The 22,233-nt window shown below is 45.4% G+C and overlaps 1 protein-coding gene and 1 long non-coding RNA gene across 2 annotated transcripts in view; one reads left to right on the top strand and one right to left on the bottom strand.

Annotated features, from left to right (window-relative positions):
• The window catches only part of CDS2 (CDP-diacylglycerol synthase 2), a 72,747-nt gene that overhangs the window by 27,703 nt on the left and 22,811 nt on the right, over positions 1-22,233 (top strand). The window lies entirely within an intron of this gene.
• The window catches only part of LOC126017529 (uncharacterized), a 47,578-nt gene continuing 40,704 nt past the window's right edge, over positions 15,360-22,233 (bottom strand). Inside the window, exons 2-3 of the long non-coding RNA XR_007498894.1 lie at positions 17,038-17,134; positions 15,360-15,381 (exon numbers count right to left, since the gene is read on the bottom strand). This is a non-coding gene — a long non-coding RNA (uncharacterized LOC126017529). The remainder of the gene's footprint in view (positions 15,382-17,037; positions 17,135-22,233) is intronic.

Genomic DNA, 22,233 nt, shown 5'->3' with positions numbered 1-22,233 from the left:
CCAAAACTGAGTTGACTGCATACATACAAGACAGATTATTATTATTATTTTTTTTTGTTTTGGTTTTTGAGTCACACCCGGCAACGCTCAGGGGTCACTCCTGGCTCTATGCTCTATGCTCCTGGCAGGCACGGGGGACCATATGGGATGCCGGGATTTGAACCACCGTCCTTCTGCATGAAAGGCAAACACCTTACCTCTGTGCTATCTCTTTGGCCCCTATTATTATTTTTTTTAATTATTTAAACACCGTGATTACAAATATGACTGTAGTTGTATGATTTCAGTCATGTAAAGAACACCCCCTTCACCAGTGCAACACTCCCACCACCAGTGTCCCAGATCTCCTTCCTCCCCACCCCACCCACACCAGTACTCAAGACAGGCTTTCTACTTCCCTCATTCATTCACATTGTTAGGATAGTTCTCAATGTAGTTATTTCTCTAACTGCACTCATCACTCTTTGTGGTGAGCTTCATGTCGTGAGCTGCATCTTCCAGCCCTCATCTCTTTTGTCTCTGAAAATTATTGCAAGAATGTCTTTCATTTTTTTAAAACCCATAGATGAGTGAGACCATTCTAAGTTTTTTTTTTTTTGGCCACACCTAATGGCACTGAGGTTACTCCTGGCTCTGCTTAAGAATCACTCCTGGCAGGCTAGGGGACCATATGAGATGCTGAGGAATTGAACCTGGCTCTACCGTTTGCAAAGCAAATGCCTTACTCGCTGTGCTATCTATTGCTCTGACACCTGACCCCTGATTTTTTTCCCCCGTTAGTATTTTGGCCACACCTGGCAATACTCAAATTGCTCCCACCTCAGTATCAAAGTTGCTTTTGTGTATAAAGTCTGTGCGCCAACCTTGAAGCTGTCTCCTGGGCCCTCCTACATAATCTCACCCATACTGTGCCTGGGCTGATGTTCGTACTCTCCTGTAGTTTTGGGAGAGCAAGGACTACGTGAGCATTGTTTTTTCACAGGCTGTCAGCCAAACACCCAGATTTCTCTTTAGCAGTTAGCATTTCTCTCTCCTGTGTTCCACAGAATTCTGTGTACTGAGAATGTTCAATTTGTGCTTAATGCTCTCTTGAAAACTTGCCTCTGGGGAGTAGCTATTTATGAGAACTGATACTGAAGAAAATATTTTTTTCCCCCAGAGTTAACAGCCTTTCCTGGGAACTTTTCATTAGACAAATTATGATTGTGACATCATGTAATTTTGGGATCCTTCATTGAGTGTTGGGAGCAGGGGTGAGGCATCTTATTTCCTTTGTCTAAGGGAGCATTATCTTATTTTCGGCTTTGTTGTTTTAACACATAACTTTTGCATTTCCCATTTCACTTAAAATATCCAGAATACTTGAATGAGCCACCATTGGAAGTTGAAGAGACACACTACGTGTGTCCAGTGGATCAGAACCAGGGTGGTTTGAAATTCTTCAGGGAAACTTGGCCCAGGATTTTCTGCTTTCTTTGGTTGCTGGCCCCTTTTAGATTTGAGTTCAGTAAAGGACTAAGGAGTGGTGGAGGCTTCTTTCAGTGTCTGTTTTGTTTTGTTTTATTTTATTTTATTTTTTGGGTCACACATGGAGATGCTCAGATGTTATGCTTACTGTGTGCTCAGGAATTACTCCTGGTGGACCTGAGGGACCAGATGGGATGTCAGGGATTGAACTCAGGTTGGCCACATGCAAGGCAAACACCCCATCCGCTATATTGTTTTGCTTCAGCAGTAGTACCTTTCTAGAGGTAAAATCACCATCATCAAACTACTGATGCCAGCTGGGCAGTCACATGGCTGAACTTGCATCATTAACCACTATCCCTCCAACCCTTTCTCCCTAGGTAAACTCCCAGCCCCACCTTTAGAGTAAATTTAGAGTATTTGTTTGGTTTTGGACTGAGGGCCACACCCAGCAATCTAAGGAAGTACTTCTGGTGCTAAACTCTCTGATCCTGGGGAGTCAACCTGAGTCCTGCATCCAGACAGAGCATGTGCTCCAGGTTTTGAACTATCTCTCTGGTCCTAAAGCAGCTTTGGATAAATCCACCATTTTCTAAGGTTGCTAGCATTTGAATAGATCTTTTTGAGCCAATGTATATCTCATGGATCTTTTGAGTAACCAGCATACAGATCTCTGAGTATTTTCTAAGGGCATTCTTTTCTTTTCTTTTTTTTAAAGCATTGGATCATTTTTAGTTAAAGAAAAGTAAAATGCACTGAAGGTCAGGAGGCTGTAAGGTGCAGGCTTCTTACAAGTTCTACCGAAAACCTGGATGAGAAGGGGGAACCCTTCTAGAATACAGGGATGCGGGCACTACTGGGCTGGAGGAGCTACAGCTATGCTTGGTCACTGGTGTGAGTGGGCTCTTAAGTTGATCTCCAAGTGCCAGTCGGTTGACATGATTATCAACTTGGGGGGGGGGCATTAAATTAGGAATGATGCAGGAAGCCAAAAAATGACTCATTCATTTGGGTTCTGAATCGCAATCAAGAAATCATCTTTATCTGGTGCAACCATAATTTCATTTTTCTTGGAACGAATGCCAAGGAAAGTGAGGTCATTCTGGAGGTCAATTTCACTCACAGTGCTCCGGCCTTCAAGATGAAATTGTACATAAGGCTGGCTTACTGTGTGGTGGTGGGGTTGTCCACGGTCCTCTTGATGGGAATGCGGCAGTGCTTGGTCAATATGGAGGCAGGACTCTAATCAGTGGAGCCTCCCACCATATCTAGCTCCATCAACTTCAGTGTTCACCATGAAGATTCCCTGCACTCCTTTTTGACTCTGTAGTCGTTTTAGTGTCTCCTCCACTTGTGTCATCTCGGACCAATTACCTCCACTTCACCAGCTCCCTAAGGGCATTATTTTCAACAGGGAGTTAAGGAGCAGTTGATCAGAGATGTGATTCATTAAGAATTATTTATTTTGTTTGTAATCATGGTGCTTAAATATATATATATATATATATTTTTTTTTTTTTTTTTTAAATAGTCTTTTGGGGGCCGGGCGGTGGTTCTAGAGGTAAGGTGCCTGCCTTGCCTGTGCTAGCCTAGGACGGACTGCGGTTCGATCCCCCGGCGTCCCATATGGTCCCCCAAGCCAGGAGCGACTTCTGAGCGCATAGCCAGGATTAACCCCTGAGCGTCACCGGGTGTGGTCCAAAACCAAAAAAAAAAAAAGTCTTTTGTTTGTTTTTAGGTCTTACTGGGTGATGCTGGGGTCTATCCCTAGCTTATGCAGAACTCTGCCAGACTCTGGGGACCATCCTGTAGGCCTCCTTGCATGTATTGCTTACACAACACTTTGAGTTGTCTGGTCCCACTAGAGACTTTTTTTTTTTTTGCCACACCCAGCATTGCTCAGGGGTTACTCCTGGCTGTCTGCTCAGAAATAGCTCCTGGCAGGCACAGGGGACCCTATGGGACACTGGGATTCGAACCAACCACCTTTGGTCCTGGATCAGCTGCTTGCAAGGCAAATGCCGCTGTACTATCTCTCCGGGCCCGAGACTCTTTTTTTTCTTTTCTTTTCATTTTGGTTTTTGGGTCACACCCGGCAGCGCACAGGGGGTACTCCCTGGTTCTACACTCAGAAATCACTCCTGGCAGGCTTGGGGGACCATATGGGATGCTGGGATTTAAACCACTGACCTTCTGCATGCAAGGCAAACACTTTATCTCCATGCTATCTCCCTAGCCTCACTAGACTCTTAACCTCCTACTTTTAAATTGCCTTTTGGAAAGGTTGCACTGATAATGTGCATTTCATTGAGTACTATTGAGTGCACTGATTTCTTCATCCCTGGCTCACAATGAATAGTCTTATCTACTTCAATCTGATGAGAAAATGATTTCTTAGAGTCACTCCTTTTTTTTTTTTTTTTAGGCATGGGGGGGGGGGCATACTCTCAGTGCTTTTTACTCTTGGCTCCGAGCCCAGGAAACACTCCTAGTGGTGTTTTGTATAAGTACGGTGCACTCACTGATGGTGCCACTGGAGCATGTTTTTTCTAGTGGTGTTTTGGGGACCATATATTCTGCAGGGGACCAAACTGGAGTTGGCTGACAAATGAGCTAGGCAGATTAGCAACTGGCTAGACAATGAGAGTCAGGTCTCAGGAGGAATTGATTGAACTTAATGAGCAGAGTTGTGCAGCAAAAGAAAATTTTGGCTCATTGTATTCAGTACTTAAGTACCATGCTATGTTGACAGAGGATATGTGTAATGTCAACTCTAATACTAACTTTGAAAGTGTTTGGAGGGGTGGCCGGTGAGGTGGCGCTAGAGGTAAGGTAAGGTAACCGTGGTTCGATTCCCCTGGTGTCCCATATCGTCCCCCCCAAGCCAGGGGCAATTTCTGAGCGCTTAGCCAGGAGTAATCCCTGAGCATCAAACGGGTATGGCTGAAAAACCAAAAAAAAAAAAAACTGTTTGGAGGGCTGGAGAGATAGCATGGAGGTAAAGGCGTTTGCCTCTCATGCAGAAGGTCAGTGGTTCGAATCCCGGTGTCCATATGGTCCCCCGAGCCTGCCAGGAGCCATTTCTGAGTGTAGAGCCAGGAGTAACCCCTGAGTGCTGCCGGGTGTGATCCAAAAACCAAAAAAAAAAAAAAAAAAAGTGTTTTGAATTTATGGAATGAGAAGATTGGGTGGTCGATGCAGAAAGGTTGGGCATGGTTTGGAACATCAATTAATTTATAAAAATGTAGGCAGGAAAAATAAAATAAAAAAAAATGTAGGCAGGGGTCTCAAACTCGCTGCCCGTGGGCCGCAAATGGCCCTCCATACAACATTTTGTGGCCCTGCCCTAGAGAAATCTTTTTTTGTTTTGTTTTGTTTTAGTTGTTTGGATCACACCCACCAATGTTCAAGGCTTACTACTGACTTTGCACTCAAGGATCACCCAGACTTTGCCTCCTATGCCCCCCCCTAAATTGAGTTTGAGACCCCTGAAGGGTGTGTGGCTCAGTGGTAAATGCACTTTTTTTGCGCATATGCAGATGTGCGAGATCCCAAATTTCACAATCCTGACAGCCCAGTAGGAGCAAGCCAAATTAGATGGAAAATTAGCATGGAAGTCAATTAGGTCAACAAACAAAATCATAATACCGGAGGCTCATTTATCAGTAAACAGCTCTATAAAACTTCAGAGTATGACTTTAATGACCCTCTGAGATACAAATTTCACAATTTTTCTCTCTTCACACCGCCCCCCCCCCCCTTTAAAGTTATTTATGATTGGGTTTCAGGCATGCAATATTTCTTTTTTCTTTTTTGGTTTTTGGGTCAAACCCAGGCGGTGCTCAGTGGTTACTCCTGACTTTGTGTTCAGAAATCTCTCCTGGGAGCCGGAGAGGTGGTGCTAGAGGTAAGGCATCTCTGCCTTGCAAGATCTAGCCTAGGATGGACCTTGGTTTGATCCTCTGATGTCCCATATGGTTCCCCCCAAGCCAGGAGTATTTTCTGAGCGCAGAGCCAGGAGTAACCCACGAGTGTCAAATGGGTGTGGTCCCCCCAAACAAACCTCCCCAAAATACTTAAAAAAAATAAATCTCTCCTGGCAGACTCGGGGTACCATATAGGATGCTGGGATTCGAACTGGGGTCCTTTCTGTGTTGGCTGGCATGCAAGGCAAATGCCCTACCGTTGTGCTATCGCTTCAGCCCCACAATGTTTTAGTATTAATTCCTTCACCAGTGTCCACTTTCTTTATATTTCTCATATGAGAGAGATCATTTGCCTCCCGCCCACCCATCTGCTTCTACATGACGCACTTTAATTAACTAATTAATTAATTAATTAATTTTGGAGGGTGCTGGGCCACACCAGACAAGCTCTCAGGGGTTGATTTCTCGCTCTGCACTCAGAAATCACTCCTGGCAGGCTTGGGGGACCATATGGGATGCCAGGGATTGAACCTGGATTGGTCAAGTGCACCATAGGCATTGCCCTCTTCTTGCCCCATCTCCCAGACTCAAGTGGCATGCTTCTTACTGAATAGCGATTCTCATATTCTTTGTTTCCATGGTCTTCGGGGGTGGGGTGGGGGTTTCTTATCCTACCATAGGAATCTTTGTATCTGTCATATGAGAGAGATCATTCATTGTTGGTCTCTCCCTGTAACTAACTTCACTCAGCGTGATACTCTTGGTTTCTCCATGTAACAGCAGATTTCAGTGACTTTATCTGTACTATGTCCAAGTAACATTTTCATTGTGTCCCATTCCATATGTATCATAGTTTCTTTATCCAGTCAGCTATTCTTGTCACAAGTTATTTTCAGATTTTGGCTATCGTTGATAGTGCTGCGAGGAACATAGGGGTGCAAATATTTTTTCTCCATTTTGCTTTTGGGTCCCTAGAGTATATTCTAAAAAAAGGAGTTGTTGAGTCAAATGGAAACTCAATTTTTAGATATTTACAATGTTTCATATTGTTTCCAAAAAAGGCTGGACCAATCTATAGTCCATCAACAATGAACGAGAGTCCCTCTCTCCTTTCATCCATGTCAGCACTGGTTGTTCTTGTTCTTTCTGTGTGCCAGTCTCAGTGGTGTGAGATGTCTTGTTTTGGTTTGCATCTCCTTGATGATTAATGATTAGAGCATTTTTTTCCATATGCCTTTTGGCCATTCGTAATTTTTTTTTTGGGTCACACCCAGCAACGCTCAGGGGTTACTCCTGGCTCTACGCTCAGAAATTGCTCCTGGCAGGATCAGGGGATCATATGGGACGCCAGGATTCGAACCAATGACTTTCTGCATGAAAGGCAAATGCCTTACCTTCATGCTATCTAGCCGGCCCCGCCATTTGTATTTCTTTGAGGAAGATTCAGTTCATCTCTTCTTTCTATATTTTGGATAGGGTTGGATTTGGTGTGTGTGTGTGTGTGTGTGTGTGTGTGTGTGTGTGTGTGTGTGTGTGTGTGTGTGTGAAGCTCCTTGTAAAGTTCCATGTATGTATTTGATATTAACCCTTTATCAGATGTAGGGCGTTTGCCTTGTAAGCAGACGACCCCGGACCAACGGTGGTTCGATTCCCGGCATCCCATATGGTCCCTTGTGCCTGCCAGGAGCAATATCTGAGCACAGAACCAGGAGTAACCCCTGAGCACCGCTGGGTGTGGCCCAAAAACCAAAAACCAAAACAAACAAAAAAAAAACAAACCTGTTGGCACAGGACTTCCACAGATTTTACCTCAACTCATTGTCCCAGCCTTCGATGCTGGAGGGGGAAGGGCCTGCTCTTAAGGAAGGAGTTAGGGTATTTGCTTTCCATAACCTCTGGAGTTGAATTCTCCTTTTGCTGGTGGCTTGATAAAGTGGGAAGCAAGATCACCTGGAAACCAGTGCTTTCACTTCTCTGCTCAACCCCCGAAGGCAACTACACCTGCACTCTGGGAAATGTCTTGTTTGGCTCAGACATTTGGATCTGATTTGGTAAATGTGCCGTGAGCACCGACACAGCTCAGACTTTCATGTCCTGCCAGTCCCACGAGGAACCCTCAAGCTAAGTCTGAATTGCATTTGTTCTGCAGGTGTGATAGATGAGCCACCTGATTGCTGGGGAAGCTGTAGATTCAGGCTGGACTGAGGAATTGCTCTGTGCAGGAACGGAAAGTCAGTTCTCACCTCAGCACAGGCATTCTGAGCCTGTTGTTACCTTCATCATAGAAAAGAATTTCAGGAGGAGGCGAAATAGTGAAGCAAGATATTATTTATTTATTTATTTATTTTTGGTTTTTGGGCCACACCCGGCGTTGCTCAGGGGTGACTCCTGGCTGTCTGCTCAGAAATAGCTCCTGGCAGGCACGGGGGACCATATGGGACACCGGGATTCGAACCAACCACCTTTGGTCCTGTATCGGCTGCTTGCAAGGCAAATGCTGCTGTGCTAACTCTCCGGGTCCGCAAGATATTATTTTTATTGAATGAAATTTACTTAGAAAAATGTAAGGAGAGAAAAAATAGAAGTATGTGTTAAAGAGAGAAGATGGGCTTGAGGACCATGCAGTATGATATTTTGATATTTTAATTTCTTGTTTTGCTTTGTCTTTGTTTTGGGGCCACACCAGGCATTGCATGTCTTACTCCTGGCTCTTCACTCAGGGGTGGACACGGGGACCATTTAGGCTGCCAGGAATCAACCTGTGTCCCTTGCCTTTAAGGCAAATGCCTTACCCACTGTACTATTGTCCCAGCCTGCTTCATGTCTTAGTTTTTGTTTTTGAACTACACTTGGCAGTGTTCAGTTACTCCTGGCAGGCTCTGGGGACCATATGGGATGCCTGGGATCAAACTCTGGTTGACCATATGCAAGACAAATGCCCTACCCGTTGTGATATCACTCTGGCCCCCTCTGTCATAGTTATGTACCAGGAAAAGGTTAACAGTGATTCCTGCCCCCAATAACAGCCAGCTTTTGTGGGGCAATTTAATTTATAACAGTTCTCTATTTCAGGGCCTATGGACTTTTTTGGCTTCAATTCATAAGAATAAATACATTTTATATTCTGTTCCAATACAAGCTTCATCAAACAGTACTTTTACTATTTGATTCATTCACAAGTTTTTCTTCTTCCTGATTGAGTCTCATTATTTTGGTGACTTTATTTTTATTATCTTTTAAAAATTTAATTCCCACAAAGTTTATTCTCCAACCATGATATAGTCAAACTGTAAATCAATAACAGAAAAGTCCTTTTTTTTTTTTTTTACCATCTTTTAGGTCATACTTGGCAGATCTTGGGCAGGGCTCAGGATCTAACTTTGGCCAGCACATTTGATGTGGCTTCCACAGCCACACCTTTGATTCATTCTCCTAGTGAGAACATGCATCTGAGAGCAGAAGTCTGAAGATATTTATTTAACATGTATATTATAAATTATATGCGTGTGTATAAATATATTGTTTTTTTTTTTTTCCCATTGTTGGGGCTCAAACCCAGGGCCTCACTCATGTGCTTTTGACAACTACATCCTGGTCCCTTGATTACTTAGAAATTCAATGATACACTTTTATTGTGTGGGTGAAAGAGGAAAAAGTTTTCCAGAACAGTTGAAAGCTATTTTGAAATTTTGTTGGTTTTTGGGTCACACCTGGTGGTAGGGTTTTTTACTCGTGGCTCTGTACTTAGGGATGTCTCCTTGCAAGGCTCTGAGGACAAAAAAAGAGATCTGGGAATTGAATCTGGGTTAGCCAGGTGCAAGACAGACACCTTACTTTCTGTACTATCTTTCTGGCCCAAGCAGATGTCTTTATTTATTTACTTAATTATCCATCCAGGTTTTTTTTTTGTTTTGTTTTGTTTTTCCGGCCACACCCAGTGATGCTCAGGGGTTACTCCTTGCTGCTATGCGCTCAGAAATCACTCCTGGTTTGAGGGACCATATGGAACACTTGAACCGTGGTCCATCCTAGGCTAGCGCGTGCGGCACATTCCTTACCGCTTGCTCCACCACTCCAACCCCTCCATTCAGGTTTTTAAAGTTTTTTTTTGACATTAACATGTACATAATAGGAAATGGAAAATAACAGGAAACAAAAACAAAGTCACAACCACATAGTTACGTCTGACATGTCCTTCTAGGTCCTATAAGCAGATGTCTTTTAATATAAAAGTAGCATTTATTTTTGTTTTTGGACCACACCTGGTGACACTCATTTACTCCTAATTGCTAATTACTCAAACATTGCTTCTGCAAAATTTTGGGGGGGACCATATGGGATGCCAAGGATCAAACCTTGGACTGGCATGTGCAAGGCAAATGCCTTATCTGCTGTGCTATCAGAAGGCAGGAATTTTTGACATTGTTTTTGTTGTGGGTTGTGGCCTCATCCCCCCATTCTTCCCAAGTAACCTGATTTTACCTGCAAGACCCCGCCCATTCCTGGGAGGGGGGTCTTGGGAACCAGATATTACGTGTAACCTTACCTTCAAGACCCCTCCCATTCCGGGGAGTGGTCTTGGGAAGGTTATATAAGGCCTATGACCCAGGGGATTAGGGCTTTTGGCCCTTTTTGTCTTTGGCCAGGATGGAGAGGAATTGGCATTTACTTGGATGGAGAGCTATGGCTGAGAGAGAAGCGAGAATGCAGGGCTGAATTCGTAAATGGTTAGCATCCACATCTGTTGGCTAGGGCTGAATAAGATGTTATCTCTCTGGAAGCCTGCCTGTGAGTGAGTTCTATACCCGTTGCTTTCCTGGACCCAGACCTGCCGGTTAATGGGGGATGGAGCCATGTGGCCAGGGCCTAAGAACAAAGGCCTCCGTCCACCATCCAAGGCCATCCTAAGGGCAGATTCTCTACAGTGGGGGTGCTACTTCTAGTGTTGCTTGGAAGGAGAGGCGCTCCATAATGCCCTGGGTTACAGTCAGAGCCTTTTGTATCCATGGCGTGTGTTCTGCTACTTGGGCCTCATTCCTGGTCTGAGGATAGTGTTTTGAAGACAGGCTTTGGAAGGGACTTACCCACCTGCAGTTCACTGGGCTCATGGCATGAATGGATTCTGGTTCTGTAGTGAAAATAGTTCCCATTATTCTAGAGAAATTAGTAGAAATGTGTACTAGATCTATATACATTCTGTGAGGCAGGTTCTGTCCATCTAGGTCACTAAAAGGCTTTACTCTACCTTAATCATATTTCCTGGCAATACAGTTGCTCTCTGGACATCCAGCTCATCACCACCCTGAATTTTATGAGTGCCCTGGGAGCTTCCCTACCCTTCCTTGCCTCTAATTAGAGAAGGATGGAAAAAGTTGCTCTTTTAGTCATTAGGTGCATTTGTATAATGGTAGCTGTAAGATTACTGCACTAGGCCTTGTGGGTAAAGGGTGTGTGTGTGTGTGTGTGTGTGTGTGTGTGTGTGTGTGTGTGTGTGTGTGTGTGATTATGTGGGTAATCACACCTACTGTCGTGTGTTTGTGTGTGATATTATGTGGGTAATCATACCTATTGTGCCCAGATATAACTCTTGGTGGGGTTGGGTGGGTGTAAAATATATGGTGCAAGGGACTGAGCGGTGGTAGGGGTCAGCCTTATGCTAGGTAAGTTCCTAAACCCCTACAATTTCTTTCTGGTCTCAAGTTGATGAATGGGGCTGGAGAGATAGCGTTTGCCTTAGATGCAGAAGGACGGTGGTTCAAATCCCGGCATCCCAAATGGTCCCCCGAGCCTGCCAGGAGCGATTTCTGAGCATAGACCCAGGAGTAAGCCCTGAGCACTGCCGGTGTGACTCAAAACAAACAAACAAAATAAACAAAAAAATTCAAGAATTTAAATACACACAGAAGAATTTAAACACAACAAAAGACTTTTTTTGCACTTGCACTTTTCCCAGGTGAAGGTGATGAGCAAAGAAAACTAAGGTGATTAAGGACTTTTTTACTTTTTGATGAACTTGGAATGCAGGTCCTGGAATATGGGACACTTAGCACCTGCTAGAAGTCTTAGGAACAAAGGAAAGTGTTGGCGTTAAGGAGCCCTTAATTTGCTGGGGCTAGTTAAACGAACACCCACAAACTGGGTAGCTTTAAACAATGGTTCTGGAGTCTGGAATTAGGTGTTTGCAGGGCCTTGTTCCCTTCAGGGACTCGGGTTCTGGGGACTGTGGATCTTGCCTGACTCATGGCCTGTCTCTCGTGCTCTGCCTTTACTGTGCCTTCCTCCTCAAGCCTGTCCTTTCAAGACCCTGAGTCATATCTTCCTACATGTACGGTCTTATTTGTTCTGCTGCCAATTAAGGTAATAGTCCCAGATGCCTTTTGTTTGGAGGAAGGACATTCTCCCTGTCTCCTATAAACAGAATTAGGGAAGATTTTCCTTGAGCACTTTGGGCTGAAGGCTGAGCAGAGGGAACTGGGGTGGAGTGCTGTGTGGCAGAGATTCGACTGCGGACGACCTTGAGTGGGAGGCTTTTGGTCTCCAGTTCCCTGGGCAGGAATGGGCGGAGGAGTGAGGCAGGCAGCTGTGCTTTATGATTTTATGCAGGGTAACCTGGTACGGTGTGAGGGGGCTGCCCAGAAGGGGGGGGCATCTTGAGAAATGCTTGGCCAGATAGATCTCCTGGCAGGGGGCTGATGAGCTCTTGGAAGGTGCTCCACGGAGGCCTCCATGACTGTGCCAGAGGACTCCCATTGTTGCCCCGAGGGAGTGTGCCACTTACTGTAGCCCAGCATGATACCACTCTCCCCCTCCTAAGCTAGGGACTCACCCAAGCCTTGCAGGGGCTCCTGTGGGCCTCCAAGCTCTGACCTCTGCCCAGGGAATCTGGGCTGCTTGCCCCTCCGCAGAAAATAGAACTGCAGAAGAGAAATACAGAAGCAGAGCATTCATCTGGCAAATGGGAGTGGGCTGAGAGGGAGGTAGGGATGGAAGAGAGAGAGAGAGAGAGACAGACAGAGACCTGGAGAGGAGAGGAGGGAGAGGAAGAAGAGGAGGCGAGGAGGAGGAGGAGAGAGAGCACTTCCTTTGGAGGGTGGAATTTGTTTTTGTTTTTTTTTTTGGGTCACACCCAGCAGTGCTCAGGGGTTACTCCTGACTCTATGCTCAGAAATCGCCCCTGGCAGGCTCGGGGGATCCTATGGGATGCTGGGATTCGAACCACAGACCTTCTGCATGAAAGGCAAACGCCTTACCTCTGTGCTATCTCTCCGGCCCCTGGAGGGTGGAATTTAAAAGGACCAACTAAAAGGAACCAGATTACCTGCTACAACATCCCCCCATCATTGTAAAGCAATTACACATCCCTGGTTGGGATGCAGGCTACTCGAAGGGAGTGCACCCAGATTATTCCTATTGTTTACTTATCTTTGGTATAATTTTTGATTTTTTTGGTTTTTGGGCCACACCTTGTGGCCCTCAGGCGTTACTCTTGGCTCTGTGCTCAGAAATTGCTTCTGGCAGGCTCGGGGGACCATATGGGATGCCAGGATTCAAACCACCGCTAGTCCTGGATGGGCTACATGCAAGGTGAATGCACTACCATTGTGCTCTCTCTCCAGACTTGGTATAATTTTTTTTTTTTGATTTTTGGGCCACACCCGGCAATGCTCAGGGGTTACTCCTGGCTCTATGCTCAAAAATCACTCCTGGTAGGCTTGGGGGACCATATGGGATGCCGGCATTCAAACCACCATCCTTCTGCTGCAAGGCAAACACCTTACCTCCACGCTATCTCTCCGGCCCCTTCTTTCCTCCCTTCTACTTCCTCCTTTCCTTCTCATTTCTTCCAGATCTTCCTTTTCTTTCCTGGCATTGCTCAGGATTTACTCCTAACTCTGCACTTAGGGGGACCATATGAGATGGTCATCTCAGACTGGCTGCATGCAGGGCAAGTCCCTTTTCTGCTGTACTAATTCTCCAGCTCAAAGTTGCCATTCTTTCATCTTTTTTTTGTATGTTTATGTTTGTTTTTATTTGTATTTATGTATGTTTTATTTGTTTATGGTTTCCTCTCATTTTCCCTATTCCTTCCCACTCTTCTCCCTAATGTCTGATGTCTTGACTATATTTGGCCATAGTCATGGGTTACTATGGAAACTAAACTCATGGTGTTGATGGGTATAGAATGAGCTAGAGTTCACTAAGAGTGCCCTCATTTGATCCCTCTGACTGAAACGAAGAGATGGATGTTTACAGGGTCGATAAAAAACTCATGGACTAGGCTGGAGCGATAATACAGCGGGAAGGGCAAACCCAAGTTTGCTCCCCTGAGCCCAGGAGGGGTAATTTCTGAGCGCAGAGGCAGAGCCAGAGCCAGGAGTAACCCCGGAGCACCACTGTGTGTGGCCCCAACAAACAGATCTCATGGAGTTTTGCTACCATAAATTAGGTTTGGTGCCTGGTTTGCTGCATGATCCATTAACCCTTTTACTTCAGAGCTGCATTCACCTACACCATTTACTTTCTACCTCCCGAAAACTCCTACTACTGAAGTTTCAGTATCGCCCTAGTTCTCAATCCTATCTTGTGCTCATTGCTCAGTCTATAGGCAGTTCCTGTAGTTCTTCTCATTTGACCTAGGAGTCCTTTCTGGTTTTTCTGTCCCTTTGCTAGTTTGCTTTATTTATATGGATGTCACTCTCCTAAATCATATTCTTCATGCGTGACTACATGGAACAACATTTGAGTAGCGGTAGGCTTTGTGGAGGTTTGCAGCCTCTTAGGAAACCATTGAGGTATTCGGGCAGAGTATAACCACAGAGAGCCACCCCCCACATTTCTTCTGAAGGATAGGTCTCCTGATTTGTCTTTACTTAGCTATAGAATGTTTTTCTGCCTCTGTCTCAAAGTCCAGATGAGCATTTCTTGGGGAAAGGGAGTTACACCCTGCTCAGAAGAGGATCCCAGCCCAGTGCTGAGATTTGCTCCTGGTAATGCTCATGTGCACCTTTCTGATGGAGTTGGGCTACCTGGAGGCTAGATGTCTTTTCTGTTCTGCCAGGATGTTGGGAATTGCTGGAGCCCCTGGAAAGGCAGATGCTTTGTCCCCAACAGCTACTTCCGGTGTAAATTGTCCTGTGGGGAGTGATTCACTTGTCGAAATGGTGTAAAACCCATGTTTGCTTAATGAGGAAGGAGGCCAGCTCAGCGGAACTCTGCCAGCTGCCTCCTCAGGGTGGCCCTTGATGTGAATCTGGAAGAAAGTTCTCTTCTCATCTTTGCAGTGGCGATACTTTATTCTAGTTATCAGAACCATCTGCTTTTTGTCTTTTATAGGCATGCAGATAAGTTAATAACAGGGAAGACCGTGATGATGAGCAGAACTTTCTCCCCTTTCCTTTTTGAAAACTCTTCCTTGTTATGAACTAGAAGTACTTTTTTTTTGGGGGGGGTGCATCATGCTGGTGTTTAAGTTCATTAGTGAGACGCCATGAGTAGTACAGTGAGTAGGCAGGGTGCTTGCCTTGTGTGCGGCAGACAGAGGTTTGATCTCCAGCATTCCATATGGTCCCTGAGCCTGCCAGGAGTGATTCCTGTGTGCAGAGCCAGACATAACCACTGAATCCTGCTGCTTGTGGCCCAAAATATAAACAAGCTAAAAAAGTTCATTAGTGAACAAACACATCTTCTCCTTTCTCTTTCTGAGAAACTCATCTTTTTTATTTTTATTTTTTTTTTTATTTTTATTTTTTTTTGGTTTTTGGGCCACACCCTGTGACGCTCAGGGGTTACTCCTGGCTATGCGCTCAGAAGTTGCTCCTGGCTTCTTGGGGGACCATATGGGACGCCGGGGGATCGAACCGTGGTCCGTCCTAGGCTAGCGCAGGCAAGGCAGGCACCTTACCTCCAGCGCCACCGCCCGGCCCCGAAACTCATCTTTTTTATTTTTGTTTTGTTTTTTTGTTTTTTGTTTTTTGTTTTTGGGCCATACCTGCATACCTGGTGATGCTCCTGGCTTGGGACCATATGGGACGCCCTGGGATCGAACCACACTCAGTCCTAGGCGAGCGCAGGCAAGACAGATGCCTTACCGCTTGCACCATCGCGCTGGCCCCTAGAAACTCATCTTTTAGTTGCATAAAGATGAAATCCGCTCTTATGAAATCATTTCCCTCTTTGGCTACCATACATGATAATGCATGATCAGTAGCCCAGTGCTCCTGTATTTTTCTTTAGAATTTGCTGGCCTATACTTCTCTATTGTCTCATTAAATCTATTTTACCTTTGCTAACCTGTCTACTGTGTTGATCAGTCTGGAAGTCCAGGAAGAAGCCAGAGTGCTGGGTGTTAATCCCCTGCATTCTCTACCTTTTTCAGACTAGCAGTGAGAATGTGAATAAGGGAAGTTTCTCTAATGATGGGAGCTTTGATGTGAATTAATGTGGTGTGGCAGGATATGAGGACCAGTGATTACCAGGGAGCATATCCAGGTATATTGGAATCTTTATTTGGGGCAAGAGATTGTTGGGCCATACTTGCCCAATGTTGGGTGGGGGATAGTACTAATTTTGGCTCTGTGTTCAGGGGACCATGTAGTACCAGGGATCAAGTTAGGGTTAGTTGCATGCAAGGCAATGACCTTAACCCCTGTACTATTTCTCTAGCCCTTTAATTAGTCTTATTAGAAAACAGGAGGAGGGCCCGGGCGGTGGCGCTAAAGGTAAGGTGCCTGCCTTACCTGCGCTAGCCTAGGAAGGACCGCGGTTCGATCCCCCGGCATCCCATATGGTCCCCCAAGCCAGGAGCAACTTCTGAGCACATAGCCAGGAGTAACCCCTGAGCGTCACCGGGTGTGACCCAAAAACCAAAAAAAAAAAAAAAGAAAACAGGAGGAATGGGGTCGGAGGGATAGCACAGCAGTAAGGTGTTTGCCTTGCACATGGCCAACACAGGACAGATGCCGGTTTGAATCCTGGCAACCCTTATGGTCCCCGAGCCTGACAGGAGTGATTTCTGACTGCAGAGCCAGGAGTAGTAACTCCTGAGTGCCACCAGGTGTGACCCAAAACAACAACAACAATAGCAAAACAAAAAAACCCCAGAAAACAAAACACCCAAGAAAACCAAAAGCAAAACCAGGAGGAAGAATTAATGAGGTGGTGAGTTAGTGACATTTGGCCTATTGAATTTAAGTTGCTTAGTGGATGAAGGTGTTGTGTTGGCAGGCGGTGCTATATCGCTGGGAAAGAATAGCACTAGCATTATGTGGGTCTCATTAGGGTGAGGACTAGTATTAGAAGCACTGGTGTTGAGGAAGTGTGTGTGTCGAAAGAGGCGAGGTGGTTGGCAAGTAAGAAAACTAAGATTGGGGCCAGAGAGATAGCACAGCAGTAGGGCATTTGCCTTGCACACGGCTGACCCAGACGAACCTGGGTTCGATCCCTGGCGTTCCATGTGATCCCCCAATCAGGAGCGATTTCTGAGTCCTTTCTTCAGGACAATGTTTATAATTTTACACTGAATGCCATGCAGAAAACTTGTGCAAATTATGGAATCACTCTAAAGGAAATTTAGGGATTTAAAGCCCGTACAGATAGGAAAGGCAGAGTTGTTTTTTTTTTTTTTTTTTTAGTTTTTGGGTCACACCCGGCGTTGCTCAGGGGTGACTCCTGGCTGTCTGCTCAGAAACAGCTCCTGGCAGGCACGGGGGACCACATGGGACACCGGGATTCGAACCAACCACCTTTGGTCCTGGATCGGCTGCTTGCAAGGCAAACACCGCTGTGCTATCTCTCCGGGCCCCAGAGTTGTTTTTAAACTTTGTTTTGTTTTTGTTTTTGGACCACACCCGGTGCTCAGGGGTTACTTCTGTCTCTACACTAAATAATAACTTCTGGGGTGCTTAGAGGACCTTATGGGACCCCAGGGTTGAACGCAGGTTGGCTGCATGCAAAGCAAACACCCTACCCACTGTACTATTGCTCAGATCCTAAGGGCAGAGTTATTGATAAAACAGCCAGTCACTGCATTGAATTTAATTGGCTTTGAAATTAAAAAGAGAAGAAAAGCCTGGTTGATAGTGTCATTTTCCTTTGGTTTTTAGCTCCTTTTAGGTAGACATGATCAGAATATTAAAATTTCTTTCAGGGTTATTTTATTGAAACTATTTTGATTTCCAAAGCCTTTCATAGTTTGGTTTCAGACATACAGTGAATCAGGGCCAGTTATACGATCAGTTTCCACCTCCCTCCACCTATGTTCCCCAAGTGCATCCTTATACCCTCACCTCAGCCCCCAGCCTGCCAGTATGACAGGCCCATTTTAAGTTTAGATAGTTAAAGTTTGGGTCTCTTGATCCCATTGTTATTGCCTTTGGCTTGGGTATTTAGTTCTGTCCTTTTTTTTTTTTAAACAATACCAGTGCACCTGGCCCCTCGCCACATTTTTTCATATTTGTATTTCTACTCCATTCACTTTTTTTCCTTCTCCTCACTATAATTTGGGGCTAAGGTTAGAATTTTTCTTTAGCGAGGTACAAAACTGAGGTAAATGGCAGGTAGGGAAATGAGATCTGAGCATATCTGAAGCTCTGGGTTCTGTCCACTGTATGACCAAAAGGGGAGCATGGTCTTAGCATGGGGTGGGAGGGTCATCTACTTGGTGTCTGAGTTGGCATAGTGCCTGCGGCTCCTGTCCAGTCTGGCTACAGCCTCTCTTGGTTCAGTTATGTTCTTGTCATTGCTCTGTTGATGGTGAAATACCGAGATAGAGGTGGCCCCTAACCCCACAGGCCATTTGAAGGAATCTCAAGTGCTCTCCAGTGATTTTTGTTAGCCTGATCATACTAGGAGTGGCAAGCGAGAGGGATTTTCTAGAAATGTTGATCTGACTGAATCAAGTATCTCCTCACCAGGAAAAGGCAGCTCTTGACTCCTCAAGGAGTTTTCCTTTTTTCTTGGAGCTCCCTCCATCATTGGTTCCTCTTCATCAGAGGGAGGGCAGAGATGGGGTTGCCTTCTGGATTTGTTGTTTTCTGGCCACATCAGCTGTGCCCAGGGTTTACTCCTGGCTCTATGCTCAGGAATCATTAATGCTGGAGCTTAGGGGGCCATTTGGGATGCCAGGAATTGAACCTGGGTCAGCCAAATGACAGGCAAGTGTCCTTCCTGCTGTACTGTTGGTCTGGTTCTGTCTTCTGGAATTTTTTTGAGCACGAATTTCCCCCCCCCCCCAAATATTCACAGCATACTCTACTCTCTAGATACCCAGTACATTTCAGGCTTCTGCCTTTCTCTAGAAACCCAAGTGGCTAGGAAGGAAGGCCTAGAGGGAACGTTCCCTCTGCCATTGAAAGCACCATTCAAGCACTAGGGTGTGGGTCCTGGCTCTCAGCTGGAAACCAGAGTGGATCTTGTCATACTCCCAGAGCACACTCTGGCCCACGGAGACTCAAAAGATATTAAGTAAGCTCATATTCAGCTGTCTCAAACTTCAGCAGCCTATTTTCTCCTCCATGGTTCAAGTGGCACCTTCCACAATAGCTTTTTGAGTAGGGCTGTCTGCTGTGTGCTGGAAGGCAGAACAGAGGAATGCTCACAGAAGGGGCCCAGCAAGGCCCAGTCATCCCCTGCTCCACCCTGGGAAGTGTGCCTCAAGGTGCTAAGGCTCTCATGCTCCATTGTCAGGCTGCCAAGCCACGAGCCATGTGGGTGTGGCCAGTACCTGGTGCCTTTTGCTCCTGGCAATTTTCACTGGCTTCACGATGCTCCATTCAGTTTTGAACCAGTCTTTGAACTCAGTTATTTCCCCATCACCGTGACCCACTTCCAACCATGCTCTCTCCCTGTGGCCCTCTGTCTTCCATGTTGGCTCCCTTGACATATACTGGGGGTTCACAGGGTGCCATATGGCCCCTCAGTTGAGAAACCCTGAAGATTCCTTTCCCTAACAACACGACCAGACAGAGACTGAGGAGCCGTGATGAGGGAGTGATCAGTGTCAGAGCAGGCCTGCGCTTTCCCAGCTGACTTTTCCTTGTCATCCATCTGCCAGTATTACTGCCTCTGATAGGTGCAGTTGTCTTTGGGTGACAGCGAGGACTCCAGAGGATCCCACCTCCTCCTGTACCACAAGATTCCTCCTTTACTGAGGTAGAAACCGACCAAATGGAAAGTGGGGATGTGCCCAAATACCAGGTTCCTCCAGGTTTTTGTTCTCATTCATTCTTTAATGTTTGTTTTCTTTTCAGGCTACACTTGGTGGAGTTCAGGGGTTCCTCCTGGCTCTACACTCAGAAATTACTCTGGCAGGGTAAGGGTGGGGGTTGGGGAGATCATCTGGGGTGCTAGGAGTCGAACCTAGGTCAGTCCTATGCAATGCACATGCCCTACCCACTGTACTATAGCTCCGGTCTCTTGCTCATTCTTTTTTGTTTGTTTGTTTGTTTTTTTATTTTATTTTTTAAATTTTTAATTTTTAATTTTTTTTTAGTTTCAATAAGTTTTTTTTTAATTTTTTTTAATTATAAGAACAAAGATACAGTGGAAGGACAATAACATAATTCTCAGAAGAAGTCCCCTTGCTGATATCTTAACTTTGAACTTGAAGCCAAAGAACATTAAGATAAATAAAACAGAATCCATGTACAGTTACTTTGTCCCTCAAGTCCCCAGATTGTAACACATTATAGTATTTTTTAACAGCACACAAGGCAATCTAAAGCCATAAAACTTACATAACTCCTTAAACATTACAGTCATAGTATATTTTTACATTTCCATGTACATGCATAATTTTTTATTTTTAATTATGAGAATAAAGATGCAAAGAAAGAGAACAAGGTAAAGTTACAGTGGAAGGACAATCACCCATAACATAATTCTCAGAAGAAGTCCCCTTGTTGATAACTTTGAACTTTCAGCCAAAGAACATTAAGATAAATAAAACAGAATCCATGTACAATTACTTTGTCCCTCAAGTCCCCAGATTGTAACACATTATAATATTTCTTAACAGCACACAAGGCAATCTAAAGCCATAAAACTTACGTAACTCCTTAGACATTAGAGGCATAGTATTTTTTACATTTCCATGTACATGCATATTAGCTTAAGTTAACCTCAAGTTTTAAGTGGTTTTTTTTTAAGGATTAGAGTCAAAGGAGCACAGTAAGAACGGTGTTAGAGTGGCAATTGTTGTTTGCATAGGCCCAACAAAATATGAGAGGCATGGAAAGGAATAACCTTGGCCTAAATACAAAGAGATCCTACCCCTGAAGTTGCTCATTCTTAAGAACATCACACAGTCAGGAATGGAGGTCAGAAAAATGGGGAACTGCTATCTTGCTCTTCCTGGCCTCCTTCCCAGACTGTGCCCTTTCCCTGCAGAGGGATCTGCCTTTCTCCAGCCTGTAAACTGGAGGGGCTGTTTGGAGCTGCTGGTCTGTCTGCTCAAAGGTCAGGTGTTAAGGATGCATATTTAGTGGCCCAGATGAGTGCCCCCTTCTCCAAATGCACTTGTATAACTTAGGAACAACCTAGGAATAACTTATTCGTAGGTCTAACCCAGGGATCTCAAACTCAATTTACCTGAGGGCCGCAGGAGGCAAAGTCGGGGTAATCCTTGAGTGCAAAGTCAGTAGTAAGCCTTGAACATTGGGGGGTGTGACTCAAACAACTAAAACAAAACAAAACAAAAAAAGATTCCTCTAGGGCAGGGCCACAGAATGTTGTACGGAGGGCCGTTTGCGCCCGTGGAGTTTGAGACCCCTGGACCTAAGAATTCACTCTCCTTAGAGACTCAGTCTGTTTTCCCAGGGCATTAGTTTTGTTTCATGTTCAATCTTCGTGCTACTGACCTTGGGTAATACCAACTGTGTCTTGTAATCTGCCTCATGGAATCCTGCTGCTTTTCCCTTCGGCTCTTTCCCTTCATCCTTTCCTAGAAAGGAAGGAGAGGAGGAATGAGGATGGAGATCCTGCAGTGTACAGAGGTGCTGGGCTAGCCTTCACAGAGCCTCTGAAGGTTTAGAGACTGAGTGCACAGAGAATGTTGTCTCCCCACTTCTCCCCCACACCCCATTGCCCGCCCAGGGCTTCTGCCTGGGTTCCTTCCTGCCCTTCCCTCCTGGGAAACCAGAGCCTTTGTGAATCTCCTTGACAACAGGATGGATAAGTTAAAAATAACCTTGTGCTGAGCTCTGTGTGTATGTGTGTGGCTTGAGCTCAGTTCCTGGAGCTTCTAGATGCCTTGATGGGGTCCAGGTTGTCACAGTTGAGGAACCTTGAGGTTGGTCAGGACCGAGATCTTGAGATTCACTCAGCATCCTTAGCTGGGTGTGAATGGTGATAACCGAAGAGCAGAAGCTGTTACCCCACTGCTAGGATGGTGGGGTAGGACATGGCCCTGGGAGGTGCACATTGGTGTCAAGGCAGGGAAGCTTCTGGGACAGGAAGGTCCCTCTGATAAGGGGACTTCAGTGCTTGGTGCTTGGGTGACTTGGCCTGCCCCCCCCCCCCCCCCCCCGGCTCAGTGTCATTCAGCATGACGTGGCGTTCTTTCAGGGCCCCCCTTTGTAGCTCCTAACCCTTCATTAGATTAGGCTTGTGTTTCTGTTCGTTCACTCTGTTTATTTGAAACATAACTGTCATGGTGAGAGAGAATAGAGGCTGGCATCTTGACACATTTCCCTGTCCACTCCTCCATCCTGACTTCGATTTAGATTTATTCTGTGCCACACTCGGGGATGCTGTGAGAAAAGGGGGCTTTAGTCCCCAGTTTCAGGATCTAGATAGGATATCTAGTCCAGCAATGGGAATGATGAATGATAAATGTGAGAGTGCT

This window comes from Suncus etruscus, chromosome 9 (genome assembly GCF_024139225.1).
Source record: "Suncus etruscus isolate mSunEtr1 chromosome 9, mSunEtr1.pri.cur, whole genome shotgun sequence".
Classification (NCBI taxonomy): Eukaryota; Metazoa; Chordata; class Mammalia; order Eulipotyphla; family Soricidae; genus Suncus; species Suncus etruscus.
The sequence above is the reverse complement of the archived record's forward strand: the minus strand, read 5'-3'. Positions and strand labels throughout refer to the sequence as shown.